Below are 24,444 nucleotides of genomic sequence, written 5' to 3'. Positions count from 1 at the left end.
TTCTGTAGGCTTCTTGTATGCCTATGGGTATCTCTTTTTTTAGGTTAGGGAAGTTTTCTTCTATGATTTTGTTGAAGATATTTACTGGTCCTTTGAGCTGGGAGTCTTCACTCTCTTCTATACCTATTATCCTTAGGTTTGATCTTCTCATTGAGTCCTGGATTTCCTGTATGTTTTGGACCAGTAGCTTTTTCCGCTTTACATTATCTTTGACAGTTGAGTCAATGATTTCTATGGAATCTTCTGCTCCTGAGATTCTCTCTTCCATCTCTTGTATTCTGTTGGTGAAGCTTGTATCTACAGCTCCTTGTCTCTTCTTTTGGTTTTCTATATCCAGGGTTGTTTCCATGTGTTCTTTCTTGATTGCTTCTATTTCCATTTTTAATTCCTTCATCTGTTTGATTGTGTTTTTCTGGAATTCTTTCAGGGATTTTTGCCATTCCTCTCTGTAGGCCTCTACTTGTTTATTAATGATTTCCTGTGTTTCCCTAAGTGTGTTCATGTCTTTCTTGAAGTCCTCCAGCATCATGATCAAATATGATTTTGAAACTAGATCTTGCTTTTCTGGTGTGTTTGGATATTCCATGTTTTTTTTGGCGGGAGAATTGGGCTCCGATGATGGCATGCAGTCTTGGTTTCTGTTGCTTGGGTTCCTGCGCTTGCCTCTCGCCATCAGATTATCTCTAGTGTTACTTTGTTCTGCTATTTCTGACAGTGGCTAGACTGACCTATAAGCCTGTGTGTCAGGAGTGCTGTAGACCTGTTTTCCTCTCTTTCAGTCAGTTATGGGGACAGTGTGTTCTGCTTTCCGGCGTGTAGTTTTTCCTCTCTACAGGTCTTCAGCTGTTCCTGTGGGCCTGTGTCTTGAGTTCACCAGGCAGCTTTCTTGCAGCAGAAAATTTGGTCTTACCTGTGGTCCCGAGGCTCAGGTTCGCTCGTGGGGTGCTGCCCAGGGGCTCTCTGCTGCGGCAGCAACCAGGAAGACCTGTGCCGCCCCTTCCGGGAGCTTCAGTGCACCAGGGTTCCAGATGGTCTTTGGCTTTTTCCTCTGGCGTCCGAGATGTGTGTGCAGGGAGCAGTCTCTTCTGGTTTCCCAGGCTTGTCTGCCTCTCTGAAGGTTTAGCTCTCCCTCCCACGGGATTTGGGTGCAGAGAACTGTTTATCCGGTCTGTTTCTTTCAGGTTCCGGCGGTGTCTCAGGCGCAGAAGTCCTGCCGCTCCTGGGCCCTCCCCCACGGGAGCCCAGAGGCCTTATACAGTTTCCTCTTGGGCCAGGGATGTGGGCAGGGGTGAGCAGTGTTGGTGGTCTCTTCCGCTCTGCAGCCTCAGGAGTGCCCACCTGACCAGGCGGTTGGGTCTCTCTCTCACCGGGTCTGGGAGCAGAGAGCTGCTGCGGGCCGGGATCCGCGGGTGTGGGCATAGTTATCTTTCTAGTTTGTTGATTTCATTTGTATTTAAACCCAGAATTGAAATTGATACTCGTTAGTTAACAATACCAAGCTTTGTGCAAGAGGAACAAGTTCATCTGCAAATATATAGCTGGTTCAGATCAAAATTATCTTTATCTTTCAAACTAGTTTAGAATATTAGACTTCTTTTACTCTTACTTCCTTAGCTCCACTCATTTAAGTTCATGCCACTCTCTATTCATGATGTGTGTTGGAGTTCATGGTTTGTTTCCATTTAACAAACATCGCTGATGGCTGTGTGTTAGGCATTGTCTCTATTCTGTTAAGATTTCAGTCAGCCAAAGAGACAAAATGTTCATTTCTTAATAGAGTTTACATTTTCTTATTGAAAGTAGAAATTTTTAAGGAAGAAGAACCCAATAAACGGAGTTATTGAGTGTAATGAAGGAGGTGAAATCAGGCAGGCAGTAAAAATTCACAACTGTAACTAACATAGTTAGAAAAGCCATTGCACTGGTTACGTTTAAGCACAGGCCAGGAGCAGATGAGGTCATGAGACACACCAGGGCCTGGAGAAAGGATGTGCCAAGCACAGAAAATGGGTATGGGAAGGCCACAGATTGGAATGAATCAGATATACTACAGGAGAAACAATGATGCCAACATAGCCAGAATTGTGAAAATGAGTAATTTAGGATCTGTAGATGCCCAGCAAAAGCGTTGGACTTACTGTTGAGGAGACGGCTGGATCAGGACACTTTCAAACAGGGATTGTATAATTAACAAGCATTGAAGGTATCAATGAAGTCACAGTGTTAAAAGCTTTTCAGAAGTCTTTTCCACCATATGATTCTATAAATCATAGTTTTCAGTGATTCAGTGATCAATTCAAGGGTAGCATGAAATGCATATAGGACAATGATGTTTTCAGAGCTTAGCGACTAAAATCATAGTACTGTAAGGGAAAATATAAGGACAGAAAAGTCTTTGTCTAAATTCAACTGTAAGGGGGACTAAGAACAATACGTTGAATGCATAATTATATATATATATATATATATATATATATATATGAATGAATGCAAAATGGTGTGTATACACCTTACAGCAAGAGATCACTTGAGCGCAGCATCCTATGTCAACAGCAGCAGATGAAACCTTGATTCTGAGGATGCTACCTACCATATCTTCAGGCCACGGAATCCAACCAATGAGGCAGTGTAGTGTTGGTTTTCATGAAACCTTGCTTCTCTCCCTTCTTTGACGATTGCAATGTCATCTTTTAGCCTGGATATTGGACCGTCAAGGGAGCAGCAAGCAAGGGAGTGTTAACGGCTTTGACACAAAGTGGACCTGAAGGTTCATGTGTTGGAGACGTGGTCCCCAGATGGTGCTGCAATTACAAGGTGATGGGGTCATGAGGTGCTAATCTCATCATTGATGGGATGTTAGAAGGTAAGCCTGGTTTAAGGAAGCCAGTCCCTTGGACTATGGCTTGGCAGGGAGTGACCTCCCCATGACCCTTTCCTATCTCTCTCTCTCTTCAGAACCCATCAAGTGGAGATTCTGATGCACCATGCCTGACTGCAGACCTAAGCAACACCAGACAAAATAAACCTTTCTTCCTTTACAGTTATTTCTGGAAATCAAATATTAAGACTCATCTCTATACATACTTCAAAACAGATAATTTTATGACATTAAAAGCAAGCATGCACACTGAAAGCAAATTTTAAGAGTTGTATCTGGACCTGATAATAATGAATCATATGAATAAAAATGAAAATAAAAATGTCTTGTAAATTCCAGTCTACCCAAACACAGTTAAAGCCCTGATGTAAAATTAAATAAAAGCAGCTAATTAAAAAATTTAAGACATAGACTTTCAACCTTTTAAAAAGAATCTAAAAATTCTATACTCCATAGGTTTTAACAACTGTTAAGAGACTGTGTCAAGGGGTTACCTGGATTACCACTCTGGAAATGTTTAAATGTTTAAATAAATATATATCTAAACCAATGTCTTGAACAATATACATATATTAGAAGCTTAATCTATCCCTCTTCTGTTTTTTTTGTTCTTATTAAAGTTTTCTGCTAAAATATCTCGCTTCCACATGTAAATAGGTGATATCTAGAGAAGTCAGTTGCATATAAATCTAAATCATTTGCCCTTTCTAGACGTATGAAACCATTGTTAGACGCCCTGGTAAGTTATCATTGCCACTGTAGTTAAGACTTGCTCTAATGGAGGATCTTACAGATAGAATGGATAGGTGAATCCACGGGATCTTCACAGTCCACCCTGGATCATAGTGGGAAAAAGCAGACATCGGTTGAATAAGAAGGGGAAGACGATCTCGTGACTGTTTGTTTTTCTTAGATTTACAGCTTTACATATTCATAAATGCATTTGGAAATTTAAAAAAACAAAAAAAACCCCAAAAAACAAAAACCACAATCCTATGTGGCTTGTAGACTGTGACTGGAAAAGACAGGTAGAGAGAAAACAGAGATGAGCGAGTGCAAGTGTGAGTGGGAGGCACCTATTTGCGAGGAGATTGTCAGAGGACTTCACCGGGCTAAAGTACTCATCTGATGAGTGAATAAAGATGATGTGTGCCTTCCCTTATTTATCTCTTAAGCAAGGATATTTTGTCAGAAGGACACACTCACTGTGCCTTCCTGTTGACTCATTTTCACATTTCCTGGTAAATAAGTGGAAGAACTAAAAAATAAGCAATAAGCTGCCTTTTGATCAGATTAGGGAGGGGAGCCTGAGTCTTCCCTGATGTGAGGGCAGCTCTTGCTTTTCATCCAACATCTGAAATGCTTTCCCGTGACTTGCAATTTTCTATCTAGAAGAAGAAAGAATTGTGTAGCTGAATATTTGTTGTTGCTGTTGTTGCTTTATTAAAATTTGATACTGGCATTGTCTGCTCTCGTTTGTGGGGAGGGGCTGTGAGGCACAGAAAAATTGATAGAGAGAATCAGTGGGCAGGGTCATACACAGTGTATGATTGGATAGAACTCCCTAAAAGTTAAAAGCTTGACGTTCAGGTGCTAGGGCTGGTTAATACAAGGGGTTCAAGTCATTAGGGCTCTGACCTAATCAAAGGTTTGATCGACTGATGGATGTCCAGAGCCTACTAGCAATGTAGATTTTCTATAAAAGATGCAGCATCAGAGAATGAAGATGGTCAGTGCTAGCATGGACTGACATAAGACCTTGGCTGATTTCCTTCCTGGTACTATGCCCTTGTTGCCTGAGATGAACGCTGTACCATGCCCTTCCACCATAATGTTCTGCCTCATCATGGGCCAAGAAATATCAGAATCAGCTGATCTTGGGCTACAGCCCCTGAGACCATAAGGCAAACTGAATCTTCCTTGTTTTAAACTCTTTCTCCTAAATATTAATCAAAATGACAAAATGAAATATCTTGATAACACAAAGAATACATGCTAGGAGCAGGGAAATTGAGAGGGCCAAAACAGTACTCTGCGATCTTGAAGCATTTAGATGCCTTGATGCACAAACTGAATAATGATATACCATAAAAATCCATGCAAAGAGCCTGCAATTGCACTTGTCTGGGCTCAATTCAGTTTGCTCACCTTCACTGTAGACATTGTAGATGTGCTCACTGTTTCCTAATAGATAACAGAAGTCATTGCTGTCTTGCCTAATATCTTCATGGATCATATAACTTCAAAAATTACATCTCACTCATACCATCACAACTTTGTTCAAGTTACAAAGCTTTAAACTATACATGCATAGGAATGCCTTTGGAGAATGGGATAAATGGCCTTCCTCAGTGCTATTGACTTCTTAGTACTTTAAGTAAGTATTCACATATTGTACATCTTACCCCCAAAGAACTCTGATATAGATTATATGGAAATAAAATTCAATTCAAATTTAACATTAATTAAACCTTATTATAGCTGCATTGATTTGTAGGAGCGCAGCTACAATGGACAGAGTGGCATGCGGCTTGTTACTTCAGAGTCTGCAATGACAAGGGAAGTGCAGCGAGGTTTCTCTTTTTTGCGAGGACTATGAGACAGCTATGAAGAAAGTGCCTCGTTGTCCGTGATATGGAGTTCTTCTCCTTCTTGCCTTAATGATGCGTTCTATGAAGATCATGTCTGTCACCAAATAGAAACACACCAAGTGAAAATCCCGAGAACTTAAAATATATGGTTTACTTTCCCTTCAACTTTTAAATCCTTTTTGACTACAATAAACACTCTTCATTTAAAAAGAAAAATCAATCCCATCGTATCCAGTATCTGTTTGTTACAGATAATTTAATGAGTAAAATCGATGAGTCCTTTGAGGTGATCTAGTCAAGCAATGACTTTGGAAAAGAAAGTGTAAAAGCTAATTTAAGCCTTGTGTGGTAGGCTTGGTAGAGCAAATGACTAAAAGGGAAGAAGCTTCCAGTGACAGGCTGTTAGTACGCTGTACTCCTGAGCTTACCTCTCCTACATGGATGATGATACAGAGGCCCAGTTCATACCACTGCCATGAAAACTGAGTGGAATAAAATGAAGCTGTAAGTGTTTCCCGAACACTGCATTCTACTTACCCTCTGTACTAAAGAAACAACGTCCTTGTCTTATTGAGACCTTGAATCTGTTAAATATCAACTTCCCTTTAATGATTAGATCTTTGTTGAACTTTTATGTCAGGATGTTTGTATTAATTGAATAATGATTTGTGGCACCTGTGCACAGGTAGATTTGATGTTGTGATCTAAACGCCACTTTGTTAATTTACTTTGAGGAACGAAAAGTTCATATGGCTATCAAAACAACGTCTCTATAATCTGTAGTTTACCTGACGCATTATGTAAATAGCACTGAAGAATTTACACTGGTGTCTTACATGAGAAGGCATTCCAAATGGCACACTGTGGATTGTCCACTCCAATCAATGGGAGTAGTTTCTCAAGTTTCAGCTGATACAAGGTCCTCTGCAGCATTGCACTATAAGCCTTGGTTATGTAGGCTTCTTGCCATTTCTTTTGCCTTTGTCCCTTGCTAAGTCACTGTACTCATGTTGTGAGTAGGTCTATCTTAAAATTTTCTGACCACGACTTTCCTACCCCTACACACACACACACACACAGAGAGAGAGAGAGAGGGGGGGGGTGAGGAAGAGAGAGACTCACACAGACCTTTCCTTACCATTTTCATCATCCAGGAAATGAATGCAAATCAAAACAACCCTGAGATTTCACCTCACACCAGTGAGAATGGCTAAGATCAAACACTCAGGTGACAGCAAACACTGGCAAGGATGTGGAGAAAGAGGAACACTCCTCCATTGTTGGTGAGATTGCAAGCTCATACAATCGCTCTGGAAATAAGTCTGGCAGTTCCTCAGAAAATTGAACATAGTACTACCTAAGGACCCAGCTATACCACTCCTGGGCTCCAACATATAACAAGAAAACGTGCTCCACAAAATTTATAGCAACCTTATTTATAATAACCAGACACTGGAAAGAACCCAGATGTCCCTCAACAAAGGAATGGATGGATAGAGAAAATGTGGTACATTTACACAAGGGAGTACTACTCAGTTATTTAAAACAATGACCATGAAATTTTTTTTTGTTTATTTCTATATTTTTTTATTAACTTGAGTATTTCTTATATACATTTCAAGTGTTATTCCCTTTCCCAGTATCCGGGCAAACATCCCCCTCCCCCTTCCACTTCCTTATGGGTGTTCCCCTCCCAACCCTCCCCCCATTGCCGCCCTCCCCCCACCAGTCTAGTTCACTGGGGGTTCAATCTTAGCAGGACCCAGGGCTTCCCCTTCCACTGGTGCTCTTACTAGGATATGCATTGCTACCTATGAGGTCAGAGTCCAGGGTCAGTCCATGTATAGTCTTTGGGTAGGGGCTTAGTCCCTGGAAGCTCTGGTTGCTTGGCATTGTTGTACATATGGAGTCTCGAGCCCCTTCAAACTCTTCCAGTTCTTTCTCTGATTCCTTCAACGGGGGTCCTATTCTCAGTTCAGTGGTTTGCTGCTGGCATTCGCCTCTGTATTTGCTGTATTCTGGCTGTGTCTCTTAGGAGCGATCTACATCCGGCTCCTGTCGGTCTGCACTTTTTTGCTTCATCCATCTTGTCTAATTGGGTGGCTATATATGTATGGGCCACATGTGGGGCAGACTCTGAATGGGTGTTCCTTCAGTCTCTGTTTTAATCTTTGCCTCTCTCTTCCCTGCCAAGGGTATTGTTGTTCCCCTTTTAAAGAAGGAGTGAAGCATTCACATTTTGATCATCCGTATTGAGTTTCATTTGCTCTAGGCATCTAGGGTAATTCAAGCATTTGGGCTAATAGCCACTTATCAATGAGTGCATACCATGTATGTCTTTCTGTGATTGGGTTAGCTCACTCAGGATGATGTTTTCCAGTTCCAACCATTTGCGTACGAATTTCATAAAGTCGTTGTTTTTGATAGCTGAGTAATATTCCATTGTGTAGATGTACCACATTTTCTGTATCCATTCCTCTGTTGAAGGGCATCTGGGTTCTTTCCAGCTTCTGGCTATTACAAATAAGGCTGCAATGAACATAGTGGAGCACGTGTCTTTTTTATATGTTGGGGCATCTTTTGGGTATATGCCCAAGAGAGGTATAGCTGGATCCTCAGGCAGTTCAATGTCCAATTTTCTGAGGAACCTCCAGACTGATTTCCAGAATGGTTGTACCAGTTTGCAATCCCACCAACAATGGAGGAGTGTTCCTCTTCCTCCACATCCTCGCCAGCATCTGTTGTCCCCTGAGTTTTTGATCTTAGCCATTCTCACTGGTGTGAGGTGAAATCTCAGGGTTGTTTTGATTTGCATTTCCCTTATGACTAAATATGTTGAACATTTCTTTAGGTGTTTCTCAGCCATTCGGCATTCCTCAGCTGTGAATTCTTTGTTTAGCTCTGAACCCCATTTTTTAATAGGGTTATTTGTTTCCCTGCGGTCTAACTTCTTGCGTTCTTTGTATATTTTGGATATAAGGCCTCTATCTGTTGTAGGATTGGTAAAGATCTTTTCCCAATCTGTTGGTTGCCGTTTTGTCCTAACCACCGTATCCTTTGCCTTACAGAAGCTTTGTAGTTTTATGAGATCCCATTTGTTGATTCTTGATCTTAGAGCGTAAGCCATTGGTGTTTTGTTTAGGAAATTTTTTCCAGTGCCCATGTGTTCCAGATGCTTCCCTAGTTTTTCTTCTATTAGTTTGAGTGTGTCTGGTTTGATGTGGAGGTCCTTGATCCACTTGGACTTAAGCTTTGTACAGGGTGATAAGCATGGATCGATCTGCATTCTTCTACATGTTGACCTCCAGTTGAACCAGCACCATTTGCTGAAAATGCTATCTATTTTCCATTTGATGGTTTTGGCTCCTTTGTCAAAAATCAAGTGACCATAGGTGTGTGGGTTCATTTCTGGGTTGTCAATTCTATTCCATTGGTCTATCTGTCTGTCTCTGTACCAATACCATGCAGTTTTTATCCCTATTGCTCTGTAATACTGCTTGAGTTCAGGGATAGTGATTCCCCCTGAAGTCCTTTTATTGTTGAGGATAGCTTTAGCTATCCTGGGTTTTTTGTTATTCCAGATGAATTTGCAAATTGTTCTGTCTAACTCTTTGAAGAATTGGATTGGTATTTTGATGGGGATTGCATTGAATCTGTAGATTGCTTTTGGTAAAATGACCATTTTTACTATATTAATCCTGCCAATCCATGAGCATGGGAGATCTTTCCATCTTCTGAGGTCTTCTTCAATTTCCTTCTTCAGTGTCTTGTAGTTCTTATTGTACAGATCTTTTACTTGCTTGGTTAAAGTCACACCGAGGTACTTTATATTATTTGGGTCTATTATGAAGGGTGTCGTTTCCCTAATTTCTTTCTCGGCTTGTTTCTCTTTTGTGTAGAGGAAGACTACTGATTTATTTGAGTTAATTTTATACCCAGCCACTTTGCTGAAGTTGTTTATCAGCTTTAGTAGTTCTCTGGTGGAACTTTTGGGATCACTTAAATACACTATCATATCATCTGCAAATAGTGATATTTTGACCTCTTCTTTTCCGATCTGTATCCCCTTGACCTCCTTTTGTTGTCTGATTGCTCTGGCTAGAACTTCAAGAACTATATTGAATAAGTAGGGAGAGAGTGGGCAGCCTTGTCTAGTCCCTGATTTTAGTGGGATTGCTTCGAGTTTCTCTCCATTTAGTTTAATGTTAGCAACTGGTTTGCTGTATATGGCTTTTACTATGTTCAGGTATGGGCCTTGAATTCCTATTCTCTCCAGGACTTTTATCATGAAGGGGTGTTGAATTTTGTCAAATGCTTTCTCAGCGTCTAATGAAATGATCATGTGGTTTTGTTCTTTCAGTTTGTTTATATAATGGATCACGTTGATGGTTTTCCGTATATTAAACCATCCCTGCATGCCTGGGATGAAGCCTACTTGGTCATGGTGGATGATTGTTTTGATGTGCTCTTGGATTCGGTTTGCCAGAATTTTGTTGAGTATTTTTGCATCGATATTCATAAGGGAAATTGGTCTGAAGTTCTCTTTCTTTGTTGTGTCTTTGTGTGGTTTAGGTATAAGAGTAATTGTGGCTTCGTAGAAGGTATTCGGTAGTGATCCATCTGTTTCAATTTTGTGGAATAGTTTGGATAATATTGGTATGAGGTCTTCTATGAATGTTTGGTAGAATTCTGCACTAAACCCGTCTGGACCTGGGCTCTTTTTGGTTGGGAGACCTTTAATGACTGCTTCTATTTCCTTAGGAGTTATGGGGTTGTTTAACTGGTTTATCTGTTCCTGATTTAACTTCAGTACCTGGTATCTGTCTAGGAAATTGTCCATTTCCTGAAGATTTTCAAGTTTTGTTGAATATAGGTTTTTATAGTAAGATCTGATGATTTTTTGAATTTCCTCTGAATCTGTTGTTATGTCTCTCTTTTCATTTCTGATTTTGTTAATTTGGACGCACTCTCTGTGTCCTCTCGTTAGTCTGGCTAAGGGTTTATCTATCTTGTTGATTTTCTCAAAGAACCAACTTTTGGTTCTGTTGATTCTTTCTATGGTCCTTTTTGTTTCTACTTGGTTGATTTCCGCTCTGAGTTTGATTATTTCCTGCCTTCTACTCCTCCTGGGTGTATGTGCTTCTTTTTGTTCTAGAGCTTTTAGGTGTGCTGTCAAGCTGCTGACATATGCTCTTTCCTGTTTCTTTCTGCAGGCACTCAGCGCTGTGAGTTTTCCTCTTAGCACAGCTTTCATTGTGTCCCATAAGTTTGGGTATGTTGTACCTTCATTTTCATTAAATTCTAAAAAGCTTTTAATTTCTTTCTTTATTTCTTCCTTGACCAGGTTATCATTGAGTAGAGCATTGTTCAATTTCCACGTATATGTGGGCATTCTTCCTTGATTGTTATTGAAGACCAGTTTTAGGCCGTGGTGGTCTGATAGCACGCATGGGGTTATTTCTATCTTTCTGTACCTGTTGAGGCCCGTTTTTTGACCAATTATATGGTCAATTTTGGAGAAAGTACCATGAGGAGCTGAGAAGAAGGTATATCCTTTTGCTTTAGGATAGAATGTTCTATAAATATCCGTTAAGTCCATTTGGCTCATGACTTCTCTTAGTCTGTCTACATCTCTGTTCAATTTCTGTTTCCATGATCTGTCCATTGATGAGAGTGGGGTGTTGAAATCTCCCACTATTATTGTGTGAGGTGCAATGTGTGTTTTGAGCTTTAGTAAGGTTTCTTTTATGAATGTAGGTGCCCTTGTATTTGGGGCATAGATATTTATGATTGAGAGTTCATCTCGGTGGATTTTTCCTTTGATGAATATGAAGTGTCCTTCCTTATCTTTTTTGATGACATTTAATTGAAAATTGATTTTATTTGATATTAGAATGGCTACTCCAGCTTGCTTCTTCTGACCATTTGCTTGGAAAATTGTTTTCCAGCCTTTCACTCTGAGGTAATGTCTGTCTTTGTCTCTCAGGTGTGTTTCCTGTAGGCAGCAGAATGCAGGGTCCTCGTTGCATATCCAGTTTGTTAATCTATGTCTTTTTATTGGGGAGTTGAGGCCATTGATGTTGAGAGATATTAAGGAATAGTGATTATTGCTTCCTGTTATATTCATATTTGGATGTGAGGTTATGTTTGTGTGCTTTCATTCTCTTTGTTTTGTTGCCAAGACGATTAGTTTCTTGCTTCTTCTAGGTTATAGCTTGCCTCCTTATGTTGGGCTTTACCATTTATTATCCTTTGTAGTGCTGGATTTGTAGAAAGATATTGTGTAAATTTGGTTTTGTCATGGAATATCTTGGTTTCTCCATCTATCCATGAAATTTTTTAGGCAAATGGATGGAAATAGGAAATATCCTGAGTTAGGTAACCCAGTCACAAAAGAACACACATGGTTGTACTTACTAATAAGTGGATATTAGGCAAAAAGTCCTGAATACCCATGATACAACTCACAGACCATATGAAACTCAAGAAGAAGGAAGACCAAAGTATGGATGCTTCAGTCCTTCTTTGGAGGAGGAGCAAAATACTCACAGAATGTAGAGGTTTGGAGGAACTTCGGAGGAGGAGAGGAGGACATGAGAAAAAGGGGGGCAGAATCAGGTATGGGAGGAGATGGGGATGAAATACAGAGGCCAGGACATTGAACAGAGATGTGTAGTAATGGGAATAGGGAATTGGGGGTAGAAAGTACCAGCTACCAGGAAAGCAAGAGGCTCCCAGGACCCAAAAAGGATAAGATTCGCTGAAATGCCCAACAAAGGGGAGGGAGAACCTGTAGAGATCATATCTAGAGGTTGGGCAAAGTCACCGGTTAAGAGTTGGGCCACCCACTCATCTCCAAATTTTTAACCCAGAATTGCTCCTATCTAAAGGAAATACAAGGACAAAATGTGGAGCAGAGACTGAAGGAAAGGCCATCTAGAAACTGCCCCACTTGGGCATCCATCCCATAAACAGACACCAAACCCAGATACTATGGTGAATGCCAAGGAGTGCTTGCTGACAGGAGCCTGATACAGCTGTCTCCTGAGAAGCCCTGCCCGAGTCTGACAAATACAGTTGTGGATGCTCTCTCAGTCAACCATTGGACTGAGCATGGGGACCCCAATGGAGGAGATAGGGAAAGGACTGAAGGAGCTGAATGGTTTTACAACTCCATATGAAGAACAACATCAGCCAACCAGACCCCTCAGAGATCCCAGGGACTAAACCAAACAGTGTATATGGAGGGACCCATGGCTGCAAATGCATATGTAGTAGAGGATGGCCTTATTTAGCATCAATGGGAGGAGAGAACCTAGGTCCTGTGAAGGCTTGATGCCCCAGGGGAATGCCAGGGCAGTGAGGTGGGAGTGGGTGGATGGTTGGGGGCACCCTCATAGAAGCAGGGGAAGGGGGAATGGGATGGGGGGTTGCAGAGGGGGAACCAGGAAAGAGGATAACACTTGAAATGCAAATACATAAAATATCCAATGAAAAAGTTAACTTATCAAAAGCAAAAAACAAACTAAAAAAAATAATTTGGATCTGTATGCTTCCCATTTATTTGTTTGGTTTTTCTGTTTGTTTGTTTGTTTGTTTACTGTTTTTCTGAGGTGAGTCCTTCTATGTTGCTCTCCATTGCCTGTAACTTGCCTCAAACTCATGGACAGCACTCCTGACTCCGCTTCTGAATGCTAGGACTACAGGATCGTACCACCATGCTAGGCATGGACCAGACTACAATTTCAAAGTGTTCTAATAGTTCTGTCTACACAAGTTAGCACACCTGCAGACACTGCACCAGCAGCATCTGATTGGGAGTTTGTGGAGTTGGATCATCGAGGCACGTGTGTGGCTGATAACCTTCCTTTCTTACTGAATGTTTGAATACCCTGGTGGTACAGACTAGAAGGACCTAATTAGCCTGTACCATTCCTCCTCTCAAAGAGAGCCCATTCCACACAAAGGAAATAATAAGAAAACCACTTTGCCTGAACCTTCATTCAATCCTAGTCATGAAGGCACTAGCTAGGGGCAAGCCGCAAGTTACTAGCTGAGTTGTAGCCTAGTGAAGCTTATTAAAGTGATTTGCTGAAGAGACTACGTGTTAAGCCCCTTGGCTCATTGTAAAAATGTGTCTGCTCCTCCTTAGCAAGTGCCGCACATGTGAGGGAGGCCATAATAAGTTCAGTTGAAGTCAGTGGCAGCTGATAATCCAAAACTTATAGATGTACTTTAGAAAGGAACAAAACTCCAAAGTCAAAACAGGAAAAACACCTCCTAAGTACAAGTTTTAATCATGTACATAAAATAAAATAACCAATTATGGGCTGATGCAGTTCAAAGAAATGATTTCCAGTGCTGGATTGACTTCCAGTTGACTAGGTTGTTTTGTTTGGTACAAGGGGAAGGGGGAAGGGGAAGGGCAAGGGGGAAGGGAAAGGGGAAGGGGAAAGGAGGGAAGGGGAAGGGGGAGGGGAAGAAGGGGAAGAAGGGGAAGAAGAAGGGGAAGAAGAAGGGGAAGAAGAAGGGGAAGAAGGGGAAGAAGGAGAAGAAGGGGAAGAAGGGGGAGAAGGGGAAGAAGGGGAAGAAGGGGGAGAAGGGGAAGAAGAAGGGGAAGAAGGGGGAGAAGGGGAAGAAGGGGAAGAAGGGGGAGAAGGGGAAGAAGAAGGGGAAGAAGGGGAAGAAGGGGAAGAAGGGGAAGAAGGGGGAGAAGGGGAAGAAGAAGGGGAAGAAGGGGGAGAAGGGGAAGAAGAAGGGGAAGAAGGGGAAGAAGAAGGGGAAGAAGAAGGGGAAGAAGGGGGAGAAGGGGAAGAAGAAGGGGAAGAAGGGGGAGAAGGGGAAGAAGGGGGAGAAGGGGAAGAAGGGGAAGAAGCAGAAGAAGGGGAAGAAGCAGAAGAAGGGGAAGAAGAAGGGGAAGAAGGGGGAGAAGGGGAAGAAGGGGAAGAAGGGGAAGAGCAGAAGAAGCGGAAGAAGGGGAAGAAGGGGAAGAAGGGGAAGAAGCAGAAGAAGGGGAAGAAGGGGGAGAAGGGGAAGAAGAAGGGGAAGAAGGGGGAGAAGGGGAAGAAGGGGGAGAAGGGGAAGAAGGGGAAGAAGCAGAAGAAGGGGAAGAAGCAGAAGAAGGGGAAGAAGAAGGGGAAGAAGGGGGAGAAGGGGAAGAAGGGGAAGAAGGGGAAGAGCAGAAGAAGCGGAAGAAGGGGAAGAAGGGGAAGAAGGGGAAGAAGCAGAAGAAGGGGAAGAAGGGGGAGAAGGGGAAGAAGCAGAAGAAGGGGGAGAAGCAGAAGAAGGGGAAGAAGGGGGAGAAGGGGAAGAAGCAGAAGAAGGGGGAGAAGCAGAAGAAGGGGAAGGGATGAACAAACTTATAGGAAAAACCCAGCAGTACGTTATGTGTATTGAGTTTCAAATAAGTATGAGTTAGGTAGTTATGACATAAAGCTCATGAAAGTTTTTATATTTAAGTGATATACAAAATGGAGACTAAAAAGAACTACAGGGGATAAAAGGAAGATGGAGGTAAGTAGGAAAGGGAGGACTTCATTAGTTCCTGGTCTCTGATTCTCAAACAAAGCTAGATTGTTACCGCTTCCTAGAAAGACTTAATGTGAGTTATAATGAGATTAAATATTATGAAGAATTTATCACTTTTGCAGGATGTACTATTAAATGTCATGAATAATTGAAATAATAATTTGGAAGTGATTCATTTCTGCAACCAATGGATATAGTCTGGAAGGAGTTAAGAATTTTGGAAGCTAGAGGCACCCTTTAAAGTCCAGTGAATTTACACTCATTGAGGTGACTTAAGGAAACAGACTCGTCACTGTAGATGTAAATGTTTGTTGGTTTGCACTTTACAATAATAGGCTATCATTCTGCATCCATACTAGCCCAAGTCATTTGTCTCCTTTGAAAGGAGTTTCCAGAATAGGGCTGCAAAGGGGAAATATGAACTCCATGGTCATCCTGAATATACTGTCTTCTCGTGGATTTCTGCAAGATGTGCTATTCATAGATTCTAAGAAACAATAATGGCTGTCCTTTATAAGAAACCAAAATAATTGTGAGGGCATGTAAAATTAAAAGACAAAACAATCCATTTTGAAAGGAAAAATCAATATTGTTTAAATTCTGATAAGACAAACACCAACTAAAATGTTATATCTGCTGCATAAAGAACGCTCTTGCCATTCAAGAGTGCCCCACACAGTCTCACTTGAAAGGTAAATACTTGATAGTCTGCATTCTAAAATATTTAAATTTAGATCAATGTCACAAAAACTCCGAATACCTCTTTGATTACATATTGATGTTTTAAGCTAAAATTATTATGTGTTGTTTGTACACCTGAACATTTGGAACGCATTCCTCATATTTCATCATGAAAATATTTTACATAATTTTTGAATAATAAATGGTGAACTATGGTCTTCTCCGTGCACAGTAAATGTTAAATACTTCATTGTTTGCAGACATTAAGCCGTAAGTGTTATTTGCGATCTTACAGAATCCTGACCCCTTTAAAAGCCAAACAGCTCTACTGCAGGCCTTTCCTAGCAACTGTATTCATAATGGCAATCTCCTCCAGTCAGTCAAACTAAATAAACCATCAAGAATTCCAAGCTAGAAATGAGTTGTTGAGGGCTCCCGTTATCATGTCGGGACTGAGGTCATGGAGGAAACCCGAATGTTATTTTCACTAGTGCTGGCCTGCCAGTTAGTGTTGGAATTAGATTTTAGTGAAGGTGAACTTCGCCACTGCTGATACTGGCAGAAATGCACTCAAAATCCTTGTAAGGGCATCAAAAAGGTTTGTGAATTCTCCCCCTCCCCTCTATCCTTTCCTTGTCTTTCGTGTCTCCTGTGGATCTAGAAAGTCAGGGATATGTGCTAGGGTTTATGATCACCAATTTGTCTGGCACTGCTGTGGGTCACAGAAACATCCTGGGCACAGTGTAGCATCACAGGCAAAGGTGACTAGGACTTGGTGTAATGCTGGTTAAATATTACTGAAGTCGGTTTTTTGTTCAGTTTGGTTTGGTTTGCCACATGGTACACCCAAAAAGACACTCTGCTTTTGTAATATAGTTGTTTTAGAGGGGAGTGGTATAAAACACTACTATCTCATCACATTTTGGACAACAAAGCATCTTATCAGGTGAAATGGCATGTTGGAGAGGCTCTGGCATTCTTCCCGAGCACATGGTTGGTTCCAACTCCATGTCTTCCTCTCACAGGGGTTGCAGGTAAAGAATCATAACTGTTAAACTTTCTATAAACACACATGTACTCTCTCTCTATCTATCATCTATCTATCTATCTATCTATCTATCTATCTATCTATCTATCTATCTATCTATCTCACTTGAGAAGTGTCTCTGCATCCATAACTCCACCATATTCCCTTTGCTTTGGGCTCAGCTATCTGGATTTTAAGTCATTTGCTTTAGCACAGAATCTCAAAGGAAATGATTAAGGAAAAAAATCTGTACTTGTAAAAAAAAATGTGTGAGGAAAGTTACTTTTAGCCTCCATATCTTAAAATAATATTTGGAAATTATAAATGGACTATTCAGTCACAAGATAATATACCTCATATACACAAATATGTTTTCACTTAAGGGTTAAGTATACAGGGAACAGGGATAGCTTTAAAATCACTACCAAGTGTGTAAAAATGAGCTGTGAATTCACATTATTAAAATTACCAAGGTACGTTAAAGGCAAGTTAAAGCCATCCTATATTTTTTTCTTTTTCTAGATCAAGCCCTAAGATAGCATTAATTTTTTTGCAGGAGTAAATTTTCAGGAAATTCCTATGTATTGAGATTCCTGGTAGTCCTCTTGGTTGCTTGACTGGAGTAGTAGGAGTGCTACCCTATAAAGAGAGTCTCAAGATCTCATCAGGATGCCTTATTTACCAGATTCAGACATTGCAAGTACAGTGCACAAGACACAGAATCTTTATTGACACATTGATGAAAAGAGAGAATTAGTACCATGAGGACTCACTGAAATGCATAAAGAATAGTGTTCAAAGAAATTAGGCTAATGATTTGAGAAGCAAAGGTTTGTGGTCAGGAAATTATCCCTACAGGCTGAGCTAGATGTTGGAACTTCTGTTGTACCTGCTGGTTGGCCAACAATAAGCCAACTTTGCCTGGAAGTCTTGACAGGTTACATTTCATATTCTTGTTGTAAAACATTTCAGAGTTATTTATTACATCTGTTGGGTTTTTAGAATAACCTTTGTCCTGAATTTCGAGCACTAACGGGCACTTTCCTACAAGTCTGACGTCAACACTTGAAATACACCCAAACCCAAATATTGTCAAGATTAGAAATAGCCCATTATAACTATGTCCTCAAAAATTATAGCCTGAGATGCAAAGGGGCTTTCACAACTGATTTTTGAAGGTTCTGCTCTTTAAAAATGGAACCAAAAGGCAACATCATGTTCTCTGCTCCAAGTGTCATTCTCTTTCTCTTGTGGCACACAACAGTCAGTAGTCTACAGAGACCTGTTACTCGTGGGCAATGGGTTACTAGACTTACTTGCTTCTGATAGAAAAGCAATGTCTGAGTCCTACTACCTGGCGCCATCCTCACCTCCAGCAAATGGACAATTAAGCATATGAGCCAGGCGTGGTGATTTATGGATTTAATTCACGCAGGATATAGAGGCAGGTGGTGCAGCAGTTCAAGGCCAGTCTCAGCTATAAAGCATGTTCTAGGCCAACCTCAGTTACATGAGACCCTTTCTCAGAAAAATGAAAAACAGTGTATATATATATATATATATAATTTATGAAATATAGGGAGATGCAGATTGTCTGAGCTGTGTTGCTTTGTTGTTGAATATTTAGGACTAGTGAATGTAGAACTTAAGTAGAACAAAAAGGCTGCCGAACACACTTCCAGCATTGGAAGAAAAAGAAAGTTTCCATACTGTCTCTTACAGTTAAGTTGTGTCAGACAAAACAAAAACATTTCCAGATTTGGAAATCAGAGCAAACAGGACCCATTAGTAACTAATACACAATTGAATCAGGGGGGAAAAGTCAATGTTTTAGGAAATATGGCCCAAGTAATTAGGTATAGAAGAAAGCCAAACCCTGTCGTCCATCACTTACTGAGTGGAGAAAGTAGATTCCTGTCAATTGGCTTTCCCTCTCTGTAGGCAAACCCCAAAACAACTGTTACACTTTTATCACATAGATATTCATATTAACTCTTCTCCTTCAAAAATTATAGGGATCCTTCGCATCATTTCACCATCTACACTTACTCATCTTCATACAGTTTTAAGAGGCAATGCTTTTACTTTCATGACCCCTACAGCATGGTCCTTGGAATCATGGTTCCTTAGGACAATTTTAAGGGTAGTTGAGAGTCCTGGAAGTAGTGAATTAAAATATTTAGTTAACCTATTCTGTTTAGTGAAAGATGCAGAAATTTTAACATGTGAATATTACAATCTTGAAACTTTTGTAATAAATTTTAAACATTCGATAATTTGATGGGAATTTTTTGGTTTCCCAAAACATATTTGACTGCTGGATTCTACTCTCTAGGACTGTCTGTGTTTGGGAGGAATTTCACAATAGCTATTCCAGTAGAATTCCCTCACTTTTCATTTCTAGAATACTAAGACTATTGCATAAGGCAGATAAAAAATGATGAATATAATGCAAAAAAAGAAAAGGAAAGACAGACAGACAGACAGACAGGAAGGAAGGAAGGAAGGAAGGAAGGAAGAAAGAAAGAAAGAAAGAAAGAAAGAAAGAAAGAAAGAAAGAAAGAAAGAAAGGAAGAAAGAAAAGCTAAGTCTCTGTCAAGTTCAGCTGGATCGATTGATGTTAAATGCCAGGCATGAAAGGGAAATTACAGGTCTGAATTATTCAGTCCTAGAACATATGATACGTAGAATTTACTGAGGATAATTCAAATGTTTTCTAACATTCTCAGATGATCTCATTTAATATAGGTCATTATGTTGTACTGTAATGACCATGGTGTATAGAACCCAGGAGGATCTATACTAAGAGCTCCCAGAAAGCAACAAGTTCCCAGGCCTATGTTTCCATGCCTCTCCCCACTGTTGTCAGTAGATCTGTGGTTATCTGCTCTCAGAATGCCTGACTAATCCCTGACAAACTTGACTTCAAGGCAAATGGATCTGATTGCTAGAATTATTTATTATTTAAGAGTCAGTAGACTAGTGTGAACTACTTTTTTTTAATAACATCTATATACATTTAGTTATCAGACTTTTAAACTTAATTGTGAGTCGACCCATTTCTGTTTGTTTCTGGGTTGTTGACTACATTTTAAAGTGAGAAAAACACACCTCTACTTGTTTGGCAACATGCATATTTTATAACATTTACCCATGAACTCTACAAAGGCTAGATTATCTAGTATTTTCTTGTTAAATACATAAATCATTCAATAGATATGAGTTAGTTGTCAGATCTTTTAATTTCCTCTTCTTTGTCTGTAATTTAAAAAAAAAACACCATCAAAATTATAACAAATTCATTGAAAAAATCGTGTTCCTTGCAAAGACATCCAAATTTTATGAATTGCATCATCTCAGAACTCTACCTAAATCTAACTTCCAATACGGCAGTATATAAACTTGAAGTACATTGGTAGAGTCAAGTGGACTCTTAATCCAATATTATGTCTTTATGAAGAGAAGAGGTACTCAGACAGAGGATAGAGACAGTCCACAGACAGGAAGATGCATTCACACTTGAATTCGTGGTTTAAGAACACCTAAGAGCAGAAGGCACCATGAATTCAAGTGCAAATGCATCTTCCTGTAAGAAAGGCAAGATGTTAGCAGGACAGACTCTCCTCTGAGAGCTATAGGGGGGGGGGGGGGGGAATCCTTCCTTGTTTCTTCTTCTGCTAACATCTTGCCAGAAGAAGCGAGAGGTAAGTAGTTGTGGCATTAAGTCTTCCAGTTTGTGTGTCTGCTTAGAGCAAGTGCAGGAAACTTGTCAGGTTCATTTTCTTTTATTTCAAGTTCAAGGGAAGAAAAGGCAGTGAAGTATATCCTCTGATCACATGACAGTGGCTCCTCCAGCTGCTGAGCTGACAGAAAGGCAGTCTCCATCAGTGAGACCCATAGGAGTGAAAAACAAGAGCGACCTATTCTCCACAGATGGATTAGACTGGATACCAATGGTTCTAGAAATAGAAGGGAAGGCACGATGGGAAAATTCAAAAATCTCAAGAGCTAATATTTAAATTTTCCATCAACATAGTTAATGGCAACAACTGATATTAGTAAAAAATGATCATATAAGAACATTATGATGTAAGCACTTTATAATGTTCAGTCCATGAGACACTCTACTTGTGGAAGAGGGTGAGGAGAGGAAGAAGAAATATGATTTTTGTGTATCAATTTTTTGACATTAAAAATTAATGATGGCACCACAAATAATAGTAGCTACATTTAATTGGGCAATTTATCAGTGTCTTTGGGCCTCTGACTGTTTAAATGTGTGTTGTTGAGTTTGACTTACTTAAAACACTGTGATTCAGGCATCATTTTACAGGTGAAAAAAGTGGATTGCTTAAACTAAACCAAGTGTGGTGGTGCATGCCCATGGTCTCACAGGAAGTAATCTTGAGTTCAACGCAAGTCAGGGCTTCATAGCAAGACCACATGTCAATAAGAAAGAGAGAGGAGAAAGAGAGAAAGAGAGACAGAGAGAGAGAGAGAGAGAGAGAGAGAGAGAAGAACAAGAGGGGGAGGAAGAGGAAGAGGAAGAGGAAGAGGAGGAGGAGGAGGAGGAGGAGGGGTAGAAAGACAGGCCGTATCATATTCACACAGCCATAATGGGAATGATAGTCAAGCCTGCACCCACTGGACTCTTTTATGCTCTTTAACACTGTAACTCTGAGTTGATAGTTATTGCAGACTCTAGGAATAATGCCCCATTGTTTTTCTAAAAAGAGATAACAAGTGTGAAATAATTTCTCAAGTTATCAGAGAATGATGGAGTAGTTTTATGTTCTGGGCACTGTTAAAATTTCAGGGAAATATTTGACTATTCCAGTGGCAAAGTTATTATATACAGCTTCCCCGCTGCATATAATAATTTTTTTGGCAAGTTAACAAATTTGTTTTAGTCATTTTTTTCATTGCCCACAGTCCTGACTCATAACATTGGGAAAGGAGATTATCTGTATACTCATACTGGAACCGAAAAGACAGGTCCTCTACTTGAGACTAGCACTAGTGAATGCTGGCACCACTGAGTACTAGCACTGCTGAGAGCTAGAACACTGAGAACTAACACCACTGACTATTAGCACCACTGAGTACTAGACCACTGAGTACTAGCACCACTGAGTACTAGAACACTGAGAACTAACACCACTGAGTATTAATACTACACTGAGTGCTGGGAATGAACACAGTTTTGTTTTCTTAATTGATTAATTTTGTTCTTTGACAATTTCATACATGTGTATGATACATTTTATTCACTCTCCCACCCCATCACAGGCAGGAACATTGAGGGAGTCTATGAATATACAGCCTGTTCACTAGCATCCTCCTTTTAATTGTTTTTATTTTGGCTTGTGGTTTCTCTGTCTAAAATTCAATGTCAAAATTTTCAATTCAAAGGAGCAATGTTTCATTTGTATATTCAATTTGTCTTCCCTTTTAACTGTAGCTTTTAAAACATCCTTTTTCAATTGCAGTTGGAACGATCTAGATTTGAGGTCTGGTTCATCATTTTCCCCATTTACCATGGAGGCTGGTAATATAATGTGAGTCTGAAAGGAATGGTCTCACAATTCTGTAACTGAGGAAATTAATACTGTGAAGGCAGGAAGTTGAATTAAGGATCCTAAATAAATGAGAGCTCTCCAGAGAGTTTCCTCTATTCTCATTTTACCTCTTAATGCCAAATCCGTTCCTTGAATTTTTCTCTTTTGCTTCACTGTAGGGCACTTTTAAACTCCTCTGGTCTACAGAGCAGTGTTGAACTGGATTGCTTTAAAAAGCAATCAAGTCAAAAGTCCTGTATAAAATGGGCACATTTCAGAGAATTTAAAGATAGCACATTATAGATTGAGCTACAATCACTCAATACTACTTGGGGGGAGGGGGTCACAGAAACATTTTTTTCCTAGAATTTAGTCTATATAAAAGGAAAAGACACACTTTCCTGAGCCTTTGTGTTTGCATGGGAGTTGGAGAAACAGGCCCCAGCCAGTCTGACAAACATCTGGGAAATGTCTGTGTGGAGTGTTCAGGGTGCCCACCCCCTTCACATTTTGCCTGGAATTAATAACATTGTCTTCTGTCTTCTGATGTGATTGGCCACAACAGTTCCAGTAATTTGAAATACAAATAGTGCTGAGAAAGCAGGGTGAGGATTGGCATGTTTTAGTTCTGGAAACTCTGATGTTCATGAACAATGTAGCAGTCACAGAAAAGAGGCATCCCCAGAAAGTATCAACAGTGGATTGGATCTACATTCACAGAGGTCTTATGCAGCAGAAGAAACACTGTGTGATCAGCACTGAAGTTTCTTAGCTTCTGTTCTTTTCTTCTGAAAGGATGAAATCTTTCTGCTACTAGTTAGTGGTATCTTTTCTAATATTTGTAAATGTCATGCATAGACAGATGTGGAAATTCTCTATTTCTGAGTATAGATTCCAAGGCCAGACAGAGCTTCACTACTCACCTTGCCCTTGCATTACTCCCAATCTCATCTTCTCCACCTGTCAGCTGGGTAAACATTAATACTCCCATAATGCAGTTCTCATAAGGAACAGATGAGATAATGTATGTTAATCACCTTTAACATGTCTGGCACCCCAACATTCTTGGTGATTGGAATTTAGTCTTGAGTACGCATTTACTTAACCTGAATATGCTTCTCTAGAAATTGTGAATTCTTTATCTAAGATATCTCAAAACATGCCTGAATTTCACTTCTTTTCTTGCCAGTACAAGATGATTAAATGGATTCTATGTGTTATTGCAATCTAAAGGCAAATAAAGAAACAAGAGAGAGAAAGAGAGAGAGACAAAGAGACAGAGACAGAGACAGAGAGAAGGGGAGAGGAAAATCACACTGAGTTTGTAGAATAGAAATATTTTCGTTTTATATATTTCTCATATTAAAAGGAAATTGCATAATGCAAATAATATAGTGGTAGGACTTTTGACCATGAGGAAAAAAATATGAACCAACCTTATCCACACTAAGAGAAATTCAAAGATAGTATAAATACTATAAGTTCTTTAGGTTGATTTCAGGAATTTGTAGAAGGGATGAAATCTAACCAGAGGAAGATTAATAGGATTCATGTACTTGAAAAAAAAGACAAGGAACCATCTTAGAGCTGTGTTATGTTTTTCAACTACTTTTATGTCTTTATCCTTTCCAGTTTTGCAAACTCATCACAAATGTTTTGGGTTAGGATGAAAAATAATACTTTAGAATTAAGGGGAACCAAATGTCAGCCTGTCTATCTTTGACCTTAATTGCTGATATGTACAATGTTGTTAATGTAGAAAAGTAAGCCATAGAGTCATAAGACAAATACTAGACAATCTAAGATGGTTTCCACTAAAAAGCAAGAATAATTCACCTTATGAAACAAAATACCTATGATCATTTTCTTGAGATTCTCAAAAGATTAAAATTGCTTCTAAGCAAATTAAATGAACAAATTCAACTCAAAATGTAGCTATTCGCCCTCGTCTCGGGATAAATAGAGGATATAAAATAGAAAATGCTGAGGACACAGCTCAGGGGTCAAGAATTTGCTTCCTATAAATGGGGACATGTGCTATCTAAATACATAGAAAGTAATGGAATAGAATGTATGTGAAAAGGTGTGTTATAAATACATTTAATAAGTTTATCAAAAGAAGAACACACTTGGAACATAGTTTATCTTCTAAATTTTAAAGTAGGATACTTCATTAACAGG

The sequence above is a fragment of the Rattus norvegicus genome, chromosome 3 (genome assembly GCF_021556685.1).
Source record: "Rattus norvegicus strain SHRSP/BbbUtx chromosome 3, alternate assembly SHRSP_T2T, whole genome shotgun sequence".
NCBI classification, from domain to species: domain Eukaryota; kingdom Metazoa; phylum Chordata; class Mammalia; order Rodentia; family Muridae; genus Rattus; species Rattus norvegicus.
The sequence above is the reverse complement of the archived record's forward strand: the minus strand, read 5'-3'. Positions refer to the sequence as shown.